The following is a 17,412-nucleotide window of genomic DNA, read 5'->3' as shown; positions in this document are numbered from 1 at the left end:
TGCTGACCTCTACTCTGTGTTCGCTGGAACTCGATAAAGACGGGGAGTTGATTGTATTCGCTGTCATTTAGATGAAAGTGAGGAGATTTTATCCGCCAGTGGTTACATAAATGAATTAAGCTTATTTCATATGATTCTACGTTGGCATGGTAACCTGTTTCCAGTAAGTGAACAATAAACTGAAGGGGAAGGGCGTTCATATCTCGCTGTTGACTTTGACCGGTTGGTATCTCTGGGAGATGGTTATCTCGGGACAGTTGCTCCACAATCGGCCCATTATTGTAATGGACCAACTGCGGACTTCTGTTAAAAATGGTTCTTTCTAAACAGGTTGAACTTCAAGTCAGCTCCAGGCAGCTGGGACAAACTTAGGGAATGCACAGTGTTCAAAAGGAAAAAAATATATATAAATGACACAAAATGCATAATATTTTACAATCGCCCTTCCTTCTGCTCTCTCTGTGCAATAAACCCACAGCGATCTTTGTCCTGAGCTGTACCTGGAGTTTATAACCCGGCAATAAACTGGTCCCAAGGCGAACAATAAATCAAAGGGACGACACCAACAGAACCGAACCAGGATACGGGTTGTGCTCCCTCCCTGGAGCAGATCAAATTTTCGAGAGAAAGGTAATCATTGCATCGGGCAGTGAAGTCGTACTTCTGGCTCGAACCACAGGCTAGAAACGAGTTTTTGCGTTTTTCACTACAAGCGTTGTGGAACAAGGGGTGCCGTTACATGCTGAATAGACTGAAGTTCTGGTTTATGAGCGTGTTATCAACTGAACATTGCTCAGGGTGTGTTCACTTACTGGTAGGGACATAAAATTCCGATACTCGGATTCACTGAAACCAGACTCAGGAGTCCAGCACCAGGTAAGAACAGGGACTGTACTGGGCTGTGTTATTGTGTTTCAATAAGCCCACTTGTCACGGCAAGTATTTCTAGATTTTCTACCATATCAATACTATCAGTTGCTGTTCCAGGGGAAGCTGAAACAGGTGAAGATAGATGAGGTTATTTTTATGAGGTGGAACTTTTTTCAAAGGAAATGAGAAGCAGGGTTTAGTTTTTTCAATGTTTTAAATTCCGCAGGGCACAGATTCTGGACAGGCAAGGGAGTGAAGTGTTGCAGACGGTCGCAGGGACGTGTCACTGAGATCTCAGTCCAGCTGTGATCATAGAGAATGGCGGAACAGGACTGAGGGGGTGAATGTCCTGTTACTAATTCCACACTCTATGTGGTGGAAATTGTGTGTGTTTGGAATTCTCTTCCTCAAAGGAAACGAGAAGCAGGGATTATTTTCTGTGAGTTTAATTCCGCAGCGGAGAGATTCTTGACAGGCAAGGGAGTGAAGTGTTGCAGACTGTCGCAGGGATGTGTCACTGAGATCACGGTCCCCTGTGATCATAGAGAATGACGGAACAGGACTGAGGGGGCGAATGCCCTGTTACTAATTCAACATACCAGCAGCACACTCTGACAGAGAAGAAACGCAGTGAAATTAATGTTTTTACCCATCGTTCTCTGACGAGGAACGGTACAAGTTCCTTTAAAATAAATGCTACGTTGGTGGATGTATGTGTGAAGTGAACGGGTTGCCAGGCAAATTCGCCAGCGGGATATGATGATAATTCCATATGATTGCTACTCTGATGTGGCAACTTGTTTCCAGAAAGTGAGCAATAAGCTGAAGGAGAAGGGCATCCACATCTTGCTGTGGACTTTGACCGGTTGTTATCTCTGGGAGATGGTTATCTCGGGACAGCTGCTCTCCAGTCGGCCCATTACTGCAATGGTCCAACTGCGGATTACTGTTAAAGATGGCTCATTATAAACGGGGTGACCTTGAAGTCTGCTCCAGGCAGAGGGGTCACAGTAAAATCTGGAGAAAAGGAATTCCTCCTGTTCAAAAGAGAACATTATTCCAAATACATAATATTCCATCAGAGTTGAGAGCGCCCTTCCTTCTGCTGTCTTTGTGCGATAAACCCACAGCGATCTTTGCCCTGAGCTGTCGCTGGAGTTTATAATCTGACAATAAACTGGCCCTAACTGGTACAATAAATTGAAGTGACGACGCCAACCCAACCGGACCAGGATGCGGGTTGCGATTCCTCTCCAGAGCAGATCAAGTATTCTGGAGAGAGGAAATTACTGCACCGCTTGCACTGTAGTATCAATTCTGGTTCAGACCGCTTGTAAGAGTGACTTGTTCATGCAAATTAAGCTTTTATGTGGTTTAACACAAGCGTTGTGGAACAGAGTGTGGCGTTACATGCTGAATAGACTGAAGTTCAGGTTTATGAGCGTGTTATCAATTGAACATTGCTCAGAGTCTGTTCACTTACTGGTAGAGCCATAAAATTCAGATGTTCGGATTCGGTGGAAACAGAATCAGGAGTCCAGCACCAGGTAAGGACAGGATCATAGGGGAAATGCTATGGTGCTTTATTACGCCCACTGGTCACCCTAGTAATGCTATTGTTTCTATCAGTTCAATATTGTCCTTAGGGTTGCGTGGATTAACGAATATGTGTGTTTTATTCTGTTTGTGTTTTTTTTTTAACAAAAACTTTATATATCTAGCAGTGATATTTAGGATAAAAATTCCTGTAATAAATCTCACTGACAGTTGATAAAAGTATGGAAGTCTACACTCAGGGGGTACGTTTTTATGTACCCCTGTACCTAATGATGTGACACTGAGTGAATGCTCGGGGTTTACTGCGGCTCCACCCCGTCCACATTCTATGTTCGGTGCTCAGTGACGCTCTCTTGCACTCCGCTGTTGGAGTTCAGGAGTTGCAGGAACTTTCAGTTCCTGCCGCTTTCCTGTCGGATTTAATCAGTCTGCTCAATCTTACTGAGCTCTCTCATTAACGCGGCCTTTAGAATCGCTGTTCACTGGATTTTCCTTTGGTTTGATTCCGGACCATTCTCAGAAAACCGAGAGATTTATACTTGAGAATCCAAGCTGCTGATCAGTTTCCGTAACACTCAGACCACCCGGTCTGGCACCAGCCATCACTCCACGGTCAACGTCACTTACATCACATTTATTTCCTCTTCAGATGTTTGGCCTGAATAACAACTGAACCTGTTGACCATATCTGCATGTGTTTGTGCTTTGAGCTGCAAACAGACGATTAACAGATTCGCATTAATGAGCTGGTATAGAGTTGTACCTAACAAAGAGTCCATTTAGTGCATTTCCCATTTAGGCAAACCCTCACCCATCTCGAATATGAACACGGATGAGATCTGGGCATGATTGTTGATGATTTGCATGTTTGTAACAACAGCCTGTCACTGTCAAGGCAGTGGACAAAACACTGTTATAAGGTGGGGATAATCTGGAGAGAGAGACCCGTCACTGTTCCCTCTAAACTGCGCGTCTGCAGAACCAAAATGCTCCCACGAACGGAGCCTTTGCTGCAGCGCAGATGGAATTAAACACTGTCGGACAAACGTTTATGAAACCTGAACGTTTTTCTTTGTTGTACTGCATTTTTTATCCTATCCTTTAATTAGTAATTAAAATCAAAAGAATTTTATTTTTTCTCTTGTCTGTCTTCATCCTAAAATATTAATGGATGCATTTTACAAAAGAGGACACATCTACGATGTTGTGCTTTTCTCAGTCCGTGTGAAAATTTCCGGCTCAGAGCAATGGCTGATCCATGCAGCTGCAAAAATAGTAATTAGAGGGAACATTGGAGACCGAACCACGTTACATTCTATGCATATTAATCACGATTGAATATGGTACATTATCGTGCTTCCTGTTATAGAGGACATGTTAAAAGTCAATAGAGTGGACAAAACAGTTTCACCGGGAGCCTCTCAGGTATCCAGGAAATAGTAATGAATAACGCAAGAAAAATTAATAATAATTTCGCCTTGTCCGTGGGAGCATACTGTGAGGCAAAGATGCTCAGGTGCTTAACAATATAGAACTAATATTGAGCCGCGAATAACTAGATGGTCCATTTACTATAAATTCAAGAGTTTTTCGTTTTCGTTTCTCGAAAGATCACTATTAATGCCCCGATAATCACTTTTACTATATTTTCAGAACACTGTGTGTAGTACCTCCCCCATTATAGGTATGAACAAGGATGAGATCTGGGCCAAATTGCGCAATTAAGCGTTCAGCATATCACGCATCATCCTGGATAATCCCAGTTCTGATACTGGGTCTTCCACAGTGTCTTGTTCCACAGATGCAATCTGCTGTACCGAGTTTCCAGCACTTTATAAGAGGACGCAGGAAAATGGCATTGGGGCGAAAAAAAATCAGCCATGATTGAATGATGGAGGAGACTCGATGGACTGAATCACTTCATTCTACTCTGATATCTTATCATGACTGAATGATGAGTCCTTCGTATCCCGTATCAGGATTTGTGACATGTGAGGGACAATTACAGATTTGTTCCATGAGATTCTTTTATTTGTCTTCAGCGTTTAAATTTCAGTGAGATTAGCTTTTGAAAAAATTGAGCAGAAATATGTTTTTCTTTGTATTGTTAATGTGCTTCATTATCTCTCTGGTTAAAGTTAGACCTGCGGTGAGAGATTTATTGGAAGAAAAGCCCACAGCTGGAAAGAAGCCACGAATGAGAACGAGGGAACAGCGACAAGTGAACCAGCCCGAGGACTGAGAGTACCAACTGAAGAGAACCCTCTGACTCAGAGTTTTCATTGATTCAGTCAGGAGAAAGTCTGGTGAGTCCCATTCACTCGAAAACTGGTCCTGTAAACATTACATATCTGTACAAAGGAAGGTAGGAAATAGGTGGAATGCCTCGGTCAGAGCAAGTTGCAATCACTCCAGGTCTGGTAATGTGCTTTCAGAAGCCCAGCTCTTTACAGTCACTCACATTCTCTCAGCCTTTGCTCATTTGAAGGTGCTGCATCATCTGAAGTAGCTTTTGGTCAGTTCTGATGTTTCCTTGTTACGTTATAATCATTTTAAAATGCGTTGACAATGTCATCCCTTTATAAGAAGCCCCAAGTGTGTCGTGTTGTAATGATTGTAGAAATGTGGAATTACCATGAACTGCAGCAACATGCCCTTGATCCCATTGGCTATTGCAATCTGCAGTGATATACTTACCCTCGAATATATCGTCGCGTAGGCCTCTGCTGAGAACAGACCATTTATAAAGCAAAATATCCCAACACTGCATTTTATTCAGTCCGAACTAGCACATGGCAACCCATAATTTACATTGACATACCTTGGCCTCATCAAGTACTTTTCTGCTAATTACATTGTCAGAACCTGTGAACGTGACATTAAGCAGAGGTGGGAATTCAAAGTTATGTTCCCATGGATGTTGTGCATAGGACTTCAGCAAAGCCTTTGACAAAGTGTTACATGACAGCTTGGCCCCGATGATTAGGTCCCATGCTGACCAGAGAGAGCAAATTGGATGTATTCAAAATTAGCTTCAAGGTAGCAAGCAAAGAGTGCTGGTTGAAGGTTTCTCCTCGCAATGGAGGTGAGTAATTAGCGGTGTGCCGTGAGGCTACAAATTGGGACCTTTGATATTCGTTATTTTATAGCAATGATTTGGATGCGGTTGCACAAGGATTACTTGACTGGTAAGTTCGCAGAATGCACAACATTAGTAGTTGCTGTTCACAGAGAAGATTATCGTAGCATCTAGGGGATCTAAATGGACAGGGGCTGGTAAAGAGATTGCAAAGCCAATCTGATCAGCAGCGGATTCATGCAGATGTTGGGGATCATGTGGAGGAAACAGCCAGAGGAAGTGGATGAGCCAGGTGCAGTTGCATAATTCAAAAAGCAGTTGGGGTGTGTAGATGGAGTGAAGAGGCCAGAAGGGAGATGGTCCCATTACAGGAAATTGTGACCATCTCAGTGGGCACTGTGGTTGGCATTGTCTCGTTGGGCTGAACGCTCTGAATTTGCATTTTATTGCTCTGTGACTCTGTCAGTAGATGCGCCAGGTATCAGTGGACAGATATGGTGTGGAAGTGGTTACTAACAGGGAATGTTTGGTCCCCATGCCAAATGCTACAGGGGATGGAAATACTGTCATATTTGCAAAGTAGTCGAACTCTCTGACTCACAGTCTGCTTGTTGTGAAATTTAGAGCCTCACCAGCAGGTGGCGCTGGCCTGCAGAGCGACCAAAGTGTAAACAAGACGACGACAATCAACAATCGCCAGTCAGAATCAGAATGGACAAAGGTATGATCACAGGGATCTTTGAATTAAACTTTTGTCGTGTTTGTACACAATAGTTCAGATGAAAAAAAAAACTGACAGAGGTTTTAACAGGGCATAGAAAAGTTTCATCCAGCAGTGTCATTTATCCCACTGGTAAAGCAGCCTTGAGTAATTGAGCAACCCAACAGTTCCAGCGCAGGGACCTGACACCAGTAATGGTCGAATCACTCCGCTCATCATACAAAGCTTCAGCTGAGTGAAAGGAGCAGGGACTCCTGAATCATGTGGTCGTGAGTGAAACACAGACAGGAATGTAACAGCGATCTTGTCGTTTATGTGAATGTTCAGGGTCAGGGTCCGTTTCACCTCCAGACAGGCCCTGAGGAGTAAGACATCTTCAACTTTCATTTATAAAATTCAGAAGCAGATGATAGGAGCATTTCCGGGATTTCCGAGATTCTATGATAACACAGCATTTCAGGTTTTGGAAGGAAAGCTACCAACTCCCCCCTGGTTTTTCTTGCCTGCTACGCAAAGGAGGAGGGGTGTCACCGAAATCTGTTTTCTGTAGCGGAGCGGAGATCATTGCCGGTGCTGGGAATGGCTGAGGAACAGGAGGCAGCTCATTGTAGATACATTTGTGATCTGCTTCGGAGTTTTAATACCCCAGTGAATGTCTGGGATGTGGAGAAATGGTGAACCTGAGTTTCTAAATATTTCCCTCTTGATATGATCTTCTACCTGAATTTAAATTCCTAGGATCTTGGCTGGGAAACCCGGCATAACCAATGACCAAATGTCACTGTCACCTGTAGACATTGTGATTGTGCTCAAATCTGAGATTCCAGCTGGAATAAAAACGATGCTCCAGCCTGGAAAAGGGTCCTTCGGCCCATATAATTCATGCTGATCTAAATGTCCCATTTTCCTGCAGTTTTCCCAAATTTCCCGAGTAAACTTCTTCTCCCCTTTTTCCTGCCCACATGCTCTCAATTTTGTAATTTTATTTGTGTTTGCGGCCTCCTCCGGATGCCTGTACTTTATACCCATCAACAACCACGTTGAAAAATGCCCCTTTGGTCCCTTTTAAATCTCTGCCCTCGAGTCTCAGACTCCCTTACCCGGGCAAAAAGACTGTGACCATCTACCCTATCTGCACCCCTGATTATTGTCTGTGTGTGTGTCTGTGTAAGGTTTCCCTTCAAGCTCCTGAGCTCCAGGGCAAGCTGCCCCAGCCCAACCATATAACACAAAAAACAACACCCTAGCCCAGTACCGTAGTGTTCATTCTTCACTTCACACTTTCCAGCTTCATCACCTCCATCCTATAGATTAGCAACTGCAACTACACACAAAGCTCTATAACCAAGAATTTGCCAATGACATGCATAGTTGTTACATGATGATCAGCAGGTGGGGGATAAGATGGGAACCAGAGGAGAGGTCAGCATAGATCGCAAGGGAATGGTCAGCCTGCGACCCAGGGGACTGGAGGACGTGCGTCTCAAGGGAATGGTCAGTCTGTGACCAAGGGGACTGGAGAAAGCAACTCCAGTCCCCTTGTCCAGTCTCCAGCCCCTCGTGTGACAAAGCAACTGGAGAATGTGTGATCCAGCAGACTGGACCACGTGTAATCCCGTTGCTGGTCTTTGTGTGACACAGACTACTGGACAGTTAGTGACCGAGGGAGATTTTAGCTTGTGGAAGATAATCACAGTGATATTTCCCAGTATCACCGGACACCAGTGTATTATGATCCCGTGGTCATCCGTGCATTCAAATGCTGTGATTATTATTACTGTGCCTATCCTGCTATTTTACTGGGAGTAAATGTGTCCAGTCACCGGCTTATCGGGATGTTCACCTGACAGGATGTACGGTTCACATTGCCCAGCACAGTTCCACTCCAAATCTGGTCAGCCTGAGTCTCAGTTCCATTGCAGTCTGAATCAGTTTTGCTCAGATCTAAATCATACTTGTATAACCTGCAATTCATCACTTATTTCAGGTAGGAAATGGAAACGAGTAGCGAAACGACTGAAGAGGTTTTTACCAGGCGGATCATCGAGCGAAGATGATCTGGACACGGGAAGCAAGGTACGAAAGCAGGGTCAGATTGAGAGCGATGTCCCAATGGAATGCGGTCCGGCCCTAGAGGCGGAGAAGAAAATTCAGCCCAGAGACAGTGACGTCAGAGACACCGATCCGGACCCTGGAACCGGCACAAGTGAGGCGACTGCCTGTCAGCTCGGAAGCTCATTGAACACAAAACTGTCAAGTCCCCAAGAAGGAGCGGGTGAGTGAAATATGAGTGTGATGTGCTGACAGAATGCGGCAGGGTGGAGGGTAAAGGTGAGGCCTTGTTGGAGGGTTGGTCAGAGGAGAGGGAAAATGTGTGGGTGTGGTACATGTGGTGCACTGGGCAGCCGTTACCCCACTACAGGAAATGTACTACCTGCTCTGAGGATTTCCAGGATGTGAATTGGAGGAAATGCAGCTGTCCAGATGAGGAGAGTGTTTCCGGGATGTGTATCAGGGGAAATGTATTCGCCAGGATGGAGAGAGTATCTCTGGGAAGCGAATATTACCGACAGTCCCAACATTTATGCCCATCCAAATTTAAATAGGTGAATGGGTCTGATGGGGGATGGACTGGTTTATATTAAATGTGGTCCTTCTATTACGTAATGCCTAGAACATTGCTGGGTAGGCTTTAAGGCAAGTGTTAGATTCAAGTCAAGTCAAGTCACTTTTTTATTGCCATTTCGACCATAACTGCTGATACAGTACATAGTAAAAATGAGTCGTTTTTCAGGACCATGGTGTTACATGACACATTACAAAAACTAGATGAACTACGTAAAAAACAACAGAGGAAAAGAAAAAAAAACACACAACAACTACACTGAACTACACACCTATCTAGGACTGCATAAAGTGCACAAAACAGTGCAGACATTACAATAAATAATATACCTGACAATCGGGCAGTACGGTGTCAGGCCAGGCACTGGGTATTGCGGAGTCTGACAGCTTGGGGGAAGAAACTGTTACATAGTCTGGTCGTGAGACCCCGAATGCTTCGGTACATGTTCCCAGATGGCAGGAGGGAGAAGAGATTGTATGAGGGGTGCATGGATCCTTTATAATGCTGTTTGCTTTACCGATGCAGCGTGTGGTGTAAATGGCCGTAATGGCGGGAAGAGAGACCCCGATGATCTTCTCAGCTGACCTAACTATACGCTGCAGGGTCTTGCGATCCGAGATGATGCAATTTCCGAACCAGGCAGTGGTGCAGCTGCTCAGGATGCTCTCAATACAACCACCTTAGAATGTGATGAGGATGGGGGGTGGGAGATGGACTTTTCTCAGCCTTCGCAGAAAGTGGAGACGCTGCTGGGCTTTCTTTGCTATGGAGCTGGTGTTGAGGGACCAGGTGAGATTCTCCGCTAGATGAACACCAAGAAATTTGTTTTGTTTACATTCAGAGACAGGCTGTTGGCTCTGCACCAGTCCATTAGCCGCTGCACCTCCTCTCTGTAAGCTGACTCGTCGTTCTTGCTGTGTGTTGCAGCACAGTCGTGGGTCAGCAGAGTGAACAGCAGTGGTCTGTGCACACAGCCATAGGGGGACTCCCTGCTCAGTGTGATGGTCTTGGAGATGGAGAATTAATCCAATTTTGTATCTGGAGGCAGGTTCAAGACACGGTTTTTTGTTGAGTTGGGTAAGAGCGGTGGAGACGAGGGATATCTGAGTTCAAGCCTACATTTTCCTTTTTATATTCACAGAGCCAGAGTTTACAATCTCTGACCTCCTGGCACAGGGGGAGGAATATCGACTGTACCAACTGACAAAGTTCTACAGGGACAGACTCAAACAAGCAATTGAAGAAAAGGTTGAGAGACTCGGTTGGATGTTGACAAAGGAGGGACATTTCAGTAGAGAAGAAAATGAGGTGAGTGCAGTTCGTGTATTGTCACTGATCTGCTGGTATCAAAGGGAATAGTGATCAACATTAATCTCCTGCACGTTTTAGGAGATCGACTTGGGAATGGAGGCTTTGATCTCTGACTTGTCTCTCGCAGATCTGGTTTCAGTATTTAAGGTGGGGAGCACTGGGAACTGCAGGTTTAGCATCACCTTTTCTTGTACCACCTGCTGTATTTATCAGTGTGAAGTAAGAGCAGTGGCTGCATATCTGGACTTCCAAAAGGCATTCGGTCTGAAACTAATTTCAAATCTTGGCTGAACCGTCGGGTAGCTTCACCTCATCTCATTAATCCAGGATGAGCATTAAACTGTCAATTGGGCCAACCGGCTTCACTGCGGTACCTGAGGGAGGGAAACCAGCTAACCACAGCTTGTCTTGGTTCCGTGAGTTCCCAAACAATGTGTGGCTGACTTGTCATAGTCACAGCAAAGTACAGTGCAGAATCAGGCCTTTTGGCCCATCTATTGCATGCCAGACTACAGAATCTACTTATTCCCATTGACCTGCACCGGGCCATGGCGCTCTATACGCTCATTACGCAAGCATCTGTTCAGAATTCTCTTAACCACTTGCACTACTTGCCCTGCTAGCTAGTTTTGCACTCTCTCCACCCTCTGAGTAAACCGGTTTCACCTTTGTACCCTTTGAACTTTTCACCTTTCACCCTTTAGTGATAACCTCTTGTTGTATTACCTCTTTACCTCAGTACAAAATGCCTGCTTGCATTTATCCCATCTATATCCCTATGTAATTGTGTATACTTCTATCAAATCTCCGCTCAATCTTTCATGTCCCAATGAATAAAGTCCTAATCAGTTCACTCTTTTCTTATAACTTAGGTCTTCCAGTCCAGGTAACATCCTTGTAATGTTTTTTTTTTTCTGTACTCTTTCAAACATTTCCATCTGTCCTGCAGGTAGGTGTGCAGAACTGCACATAATATCCAAATTAGGCCTCTCCAATGTCTTATACAACATCATATCGTACACGATATTTTCGATTACCAAGGATAATGTGCTAAGAAACTTACTTTCAGAGCCTATCAACATTTGCTGCCACTTTCAATGGCTTATGCACCTGTATTCCCAAATCACTTTATTCTACCGGTCGCTGTGTAAGATCTACCCTGATTGGTCCATCCAAAGTGCAACATCTTGCACCTGTCTGCATTAAATTGCATCGGCCCTTTTTAAACCCATTCTCCGGTTGGTCCAGACCTCACTGCAAGCTCTTGTAATCTACCTCTTTGTCAACTGTACCTTCCCAATGTTGGAGTCATCAGCAAATTTGCAGATGCTCTTAACCATAATTTCATCCAGATCATTGATATAGATGACAAACAACAACAGGCACAGCACCGATTCCCGTGACACTGCACAAGTTACAGGCGCCAAACAGAAATGCAACAGTCTATAGTGACACTCCGGATTCTTTCCAAAAAGTTAGTGTCTAATCCAGTTTACTACTTTATCTTGAATGCTAAGCAACTGAATCTTCTAGACCGACGTCCTGTACGGGACCTTGTAGGTGTACAAGGTACACCTGTTGATCCTGTACCGTGCTGAAGTCCATGTAGACAATATCCACAACCTTGCCTTCATCAACTTTCCTGGTAACTTCCTCGAAAATCTCTGAGATTGATTAGATGTGAAAGATCACGCACAAAGCAGATATCTTATGACCACAAAAATCAATAGTTTGAACTAAAAGGGCAGAAGAAAGCACAAAACATAAAATAAATCTGGTGACTAGCTGATATCTCATGATCCCAAAAAATCAACAGGTTGTCCTGAAAGGGAAGAAGATCAACAGGATTTCCTGAAAGGGAAGGGGCAAACAAAAAAAAAACTGCTAACTTGCTGAATATCTGACTAATGAGAGACAGGGACACACCATTTCAGGTCGCTCTCCTTGGAGCTCACAAACAGTGATTGTCTTGTCCTAGATCTGACCTATTCAGCCATGAGTGGTATTAGAAAATCAAGTGTGTTACACCCGTGAGTAACTCTGTTCTCGTTGGGATTCATTGGCACTGTCTGTAATGAATCTCACAGGCATCATCCAAAGGCAAGAGGTAATCTGTAAATATGACGCTGATCTATAAATTCATCATCTGGAGACATCTGCTTTACTGGTTAAATTTCTTTCACAACTGTAACTCCTCAGACCTGGTAGCAGTGAAACTGAGGGATTATTTCACAGTGCAGTGGACCATCAGGGAATTATGCTGATTTATTTCATAATTATTGTCCATTATTCCCTACTGATATCTGTTCTAGGAGATCAATCATTCAAATCCGGGACACAGAACATAGAACATAGAACAGTACAGCACAGTACAGGCCCTTCAGCCCACAATGTTGTGCTTACCCTTAAACCCTGCCTCTCTTATTTCTCAGAGCGATGTCCTAAGCCCATCCATATTCAGTAACCTTAATTCCATCATAGGTGTATGTTGCTTGAAGACTATTCAATGTTTAATTCATAATTCCTCAGTTAATCATGAAGCCCATGCCTGCATTCAGGAAGTCATTACCATTTTACGGTATGAGTGTCAGGCAGTAACCATCTCCATTATAAGATAGCCGCACTGACATTTCTTAATCTTCTTTTGTCTTTATACATCATGAGACCATAAGGCATCAGAACACAATTGGCCATTAGGCCCATCGATTCTGCTCCGCCATTACATCATGGGTGATTTACTATCCCTCTCAACCCCATTCTCCTGCCTTCTCCCAGTGAACTTTGCTGACCAGACGAGTCAAGAAGATACCAACACCTGTTTTAAATATACTCAATGACCTGGTCTCCACAGCTGTCAGTTCCAATGGATTCTGCAGATTCACTACTCCTAGGCTAAATAATATCCTCATTTCTGTTCCAAATGGACGTTCCTCTAATCTGAGGCTGTTCCGTCTGGTTCTAGACTCCCCCACGTAAAAACAACATCTCCACAACCTCTCAATGTCTTTCGATATTCCACAGGTTACAATTAGATTCCCCCCTCATCCTCTCACACTCCAGCTATTACAGGTGCATCCAGGATCCATTCCCATCAAAATCTGGTTTAATATCACAGGGTCTGTTAGTTTAGATTCCTCTCTGGATTTTTCACGATGCCATCACATATTTTCTCTGAACAGGGGATCAAAATATGCAAGTGTGGTCTGGCCAGTGCTTGTTCTTATATTCTGATCCTCTCGAAATGAATGCTAGCTTTGTATTTGTCTTTCCGAACACCGACTCAACCTGCACGGAATCCTGCACCAGGTCTCCAGAGACTCTTTACAACTCCGATTTCTGAATTTTCTCCCAGATTCAAAAATAGTCTACGACTTCATTATTTCTGCTAAAGTATATGGCCACGTACCTCACTATACTACATTCCAATTGCCACTGATGTGTCCATTTTTTCATCGGTCCATGTGACACACCTGGTCAAAGGTCCTCGGGAAGTCCAAGTAAACAACTTGCACTGACTCTCCGTTGTCGACTCAGCATGCTGTTCTCTCAAAAAATTCCAACATTTCTGTCAGGCAGGATTCCCTTCCATGGATGTTGGCCTTTTTCTTATCATGTGCGTCCAAATACCCTGAAACCTTATCCTCAATTACCGACTGCTGACATCTTCCCAAACGCTGATCAGACTAACTGGCCCATACTTTAAAATGATCAGTCCTCCGGAACCATTCCAAAATCTAGTGATTCTTGAGTGATCATTACTAATGTCTCCACAATCTCTTCAGCCTCCTCTTTCAGAAGCAATCGGGTGAGTTGATCTGGACTCATCTATCTTCAGAACTTTCAGCTTACCAAGCGCCTTCTCCGCAATAATTGCAAATACACTCACTTCTCCCACCTGACATTCTCAAATATCTGACACGTTCTAGTGTTTTTACAGTGAGGACTGACGCAAAATGCCGACCAATATCTTCCGGCATTTCCTTGTCCCCTGACAGGACCGCTCCACTGTCATATTCCAGTGGTCCAATATCCACTATCCTCTCTTTCAATCTTCATATATCAGACGTTCGTTTTGGTTAGCTATTTTACATCATTCTCTAGCCTGCCTTCCTATTAAATATTTTCTCTATTTACGGTTTTTGAATTGCCTTCTGTTGATTTGTAGAAACATCCCAGTCCTCCAGCTTTCTACTATATTTTGTAATTTTCTGTGCCCTCTCCTTTGCTTTTGTGCTGCTTTGACTACCTCGTCAGCCACGGTTGATCATCCTCCCTTTAGAATAATTCTTCATCATTGTGATTGTTTGTCCTCCGAGAAACTTCAGCCATTCCTGCTCTGCCATTGTCCCTGTTAGTGTCATTTTCGAATTTATTATTGCCCAGCTCCTCTCTCATGCCGAGGTAATTCCTTTATTCTACTGTAGCACTGATACCTCTAACTTTACTTTCTCCCTTTCAACCTGCTGGCTGAGTTCTGCTATTTTATGATCACTGCCTCTTAAGGGTTTATTTAGCTGAAGCTCCCTAATCAAATCTGGTTCAATACACAACACAGACTCCAGATCCGCCTTTCCTATAGTGGCCTCAATCATAGGCTTCTCTCAAAAGCCATCTCATAGGCATTCTGTAAATTCCCTCACTTGGGATTCAGCACCCACCTGATTTTCCAAAGCTACCTGGATATTGAAACTCCCCGTGACAATTTTAGCATTGACCTTTTTCCATGTCTCTCCTCTCCCCCGTTGTAATTTGTAGCCCACATTCTGGCTACTGTTAACACGCCTGTATATAATTTCCATCAGGGTCATTTTACCTACGCAGTTTCTTAACATCCTCATCGTCTAATCCGATATCACCTCTTTCTCAGGACTTTTCATTTTTAATGACAGCAGCTTAGATGCAACACTTTCTCCTACCTGCATATCCTTTCGATTCAATATTTATCCTTGGATTTAAGTACCCAACTATAAACTTTTGTCAGCCACGATTCAGTGATGCCTGCCATCCATTTGTTTTTGCTCTCTCTCTCCCCTCTCTTCTGTTCTTGTTGTCACATCTTGTTGATGTAATGCTGCACATTGACAGATCGAGGAAATTAATCACATTGCATCTACTGCAGGGTGTCAGGAAATCCTTATTCTTACACAATATTGATTTAGAATTTCCTTCAGTTACTGTTTCTCTGTTAATGACTGAACCCAGAGAGGATGAGGCAACAGCCCAGTGACTGCATCTGTTCTGAAGCTACTGGGGCCATGAACAGATACTTTCCTACACATTCTCCATGTCTGTCTGTCTGCTCCACAATAAGTCCATTGTTTCCTTTTGTAGAAAGTCACTGAACTGACAGAGAAGGGAAACCGGACAGAGAGTTCCAGACTCTTCCTCAGTTTGGTGAATGGCAAAGGCTCCCGGGCCCGGAGGGCGATGTGGGAATCCTTTGTGACATGGAGGACTGAGTTACCGAAGTTGGACAGAATACTGAGGGAAATACAGGAACTCGGTATGTTAAAACCACGCACTGAACACAAAGGCACATTGAGATAAACATTTTAGTTATTTTAATTATTTTAGCTCTGTTTCCACGGATTTAATTTTATGTTTAAACAGGTCCTGATCCACAGAAATACATGAACATCGCCCAAGGTTTATCTGAATTACCCACTCAGCTGATCGGTGAGTGATCAAATGCACAGTTCAAACGACATCTCAAGTGTTAGTCTGTGACTTGGCAAAACCTGGGAATCAAAATTCGCCATTAATCATTCGCTGATCTCTGGATTCAAGTAACAATTGAACGAATCTCTCTTTGCAGCCTGAATATTCTACAATATATTTTTCTATTAATCCAGCTGTTGGTTCTGCTGAAGCCTTCACTCCAGGTCCTAACGCTCTGGGAATCCCAACACACCCCAGGCAGGCTCCTGATACACTGTATGACCCAGTCCAGGTGACTTTTCTATCTTCAGACCTTTCATCTTCCAAGCCCCTTTTCCTTTGTAATAGCACTACACGCAATTTCGTTTGCTGATGATCTTTACCTTTTGGAATTCTGCCAGTGACTTGCACAGAGTTTGTCTGGCATTTCCTTTTCACCCATTACTGCAACTACAACAGCAGTTTCTAGTGGTCCGATATTGACCCTCTCCCTTTTTCCACTATTTATATATCTGGGAAAGAAAAAAAATACTTTGGTATCCTTTCTTATATTATTGACCATTTCCTGCACATTCATGAATAACTAGGAGCATCTATAACATAGTTGCCTCCGACATGACCCGAGTCACTAGACTCTAGACACTAGAATACTACAGCACAGTACAGGCTCTTCCGCCCTGGATGTTGTGCTGACCCATGTATTCCTTTAAAAAGAGTACTAAACCCACACTACCCCGTGACCCTCTATTTTTCTTTCATCCATGTGCCTGTCCAAGAGGTTCTTAAATACCCTTAATGTTTTAGCCTCCACCACCATCCCTGGCAAGTTGTTCCAGGCACCCACAACCCTTTGTAAAAAACTTACCCCTGATGTCTCCCCTAAACTTCCCTCCCTTAACTTTGTACATATGCCCTCTAGTGTTTGCTATTGGTGCCCTGGGAAACAGGTTCTAGCAATCCACCCTATCCATGCCTCTCATAATTTTTTAGACCTCTATCAAGTGTCCTCTCATCCCTCTACGCTCCAAAGAGAAAAGTCCCAGCTCTGCTAACCTTGCTTCACATGACTTGTTCTCCAAACCAGGCAACATCCTGGTAAATCTCCTCTGTACCCTCTCCATAGCTTCCACATCCTTCCTATAATGAGGTGACCAGAATTGAACACAATACTCTAAGTGAGGTCTCACCAGAGATTTGTAGATTTGCAACTTGGCCTCTCTACTCTTGAACTCAATCCACCTATTAATGAAGCCTAGCATCCCATAGGAGTTCTTAACTATCCTATCAACCCGTGCAGCGACCTTAAGGGATGTATGGATTTGAACCCAAAGGTCCCTCTGTTCATTCACACTCTTAAGTAACCAACGATTAAACTTGTACTCAGCATTCTGATTTGTCCTTTCAAAATGCATCAGCTCACACTTATCCGGATTGAACCCCATCTGCCACTTTTCTGCCCAAATCTGCACCCTGTCTATATCCTCTTGTAACCTTCGACAACCTACAGCACCATCCACAACTCCTCCAATCTTCATGTCATCCACAAATTCACTCACCCATTCCTCCGCCCCAAAATCCAGGTCATTTATA

The 17,412-nt window shown here is 43.8% G+C and overlaps 1 protein-coding gene and 1 long non-coding RNA gene across 2 annotated transcripts in view; both read left to right on the top strand.

The window, feature by feature from the left end:
• The window catches only part of LOC140721222 (uncharacterized), a 188,490-nt gene that overhangs the window by 112,430 nt on the left and 58,648 nt on the right, over positions 1-17,412 (top strand). The gene's annotated exons all lie outside the window — the stretch shown is intronic.
• Positions 4,563-8,493, top strand: LOC140721228 (uncharacterized). Its single transcript, XR_012097343.1, has 3 exons — positions 4,563-4,733; positions 6,131-6,227; positions 8,215-8,493. It is a non-coding gene; the product is annotated as an uncharacterized lncRNA (long non-coding RNA).

The sequence above is a fragment of the Hemitrygon akajei genome, unplaced genomic scaffold, assembly GCF_048418815.1.
Source record: "Hemitrygon akajei unplaced genomic scaffold, sHemAka1.3 Scf000052, whole genome shotgun sequence".
In the NCBI taxonomy this organism is placed as follows: Eukaryota; Metazoa; Chordata; class Chondrichthyes; order Myliobatiformes; family Dasyatidae; genus Hemitrygon; species Hemitrygon akajei.
The sequence above is the reverse complement of the archived record's forward strand: the minus strand, read 5'-3'. Positions and strand labels throughout refer to the sequence as shown.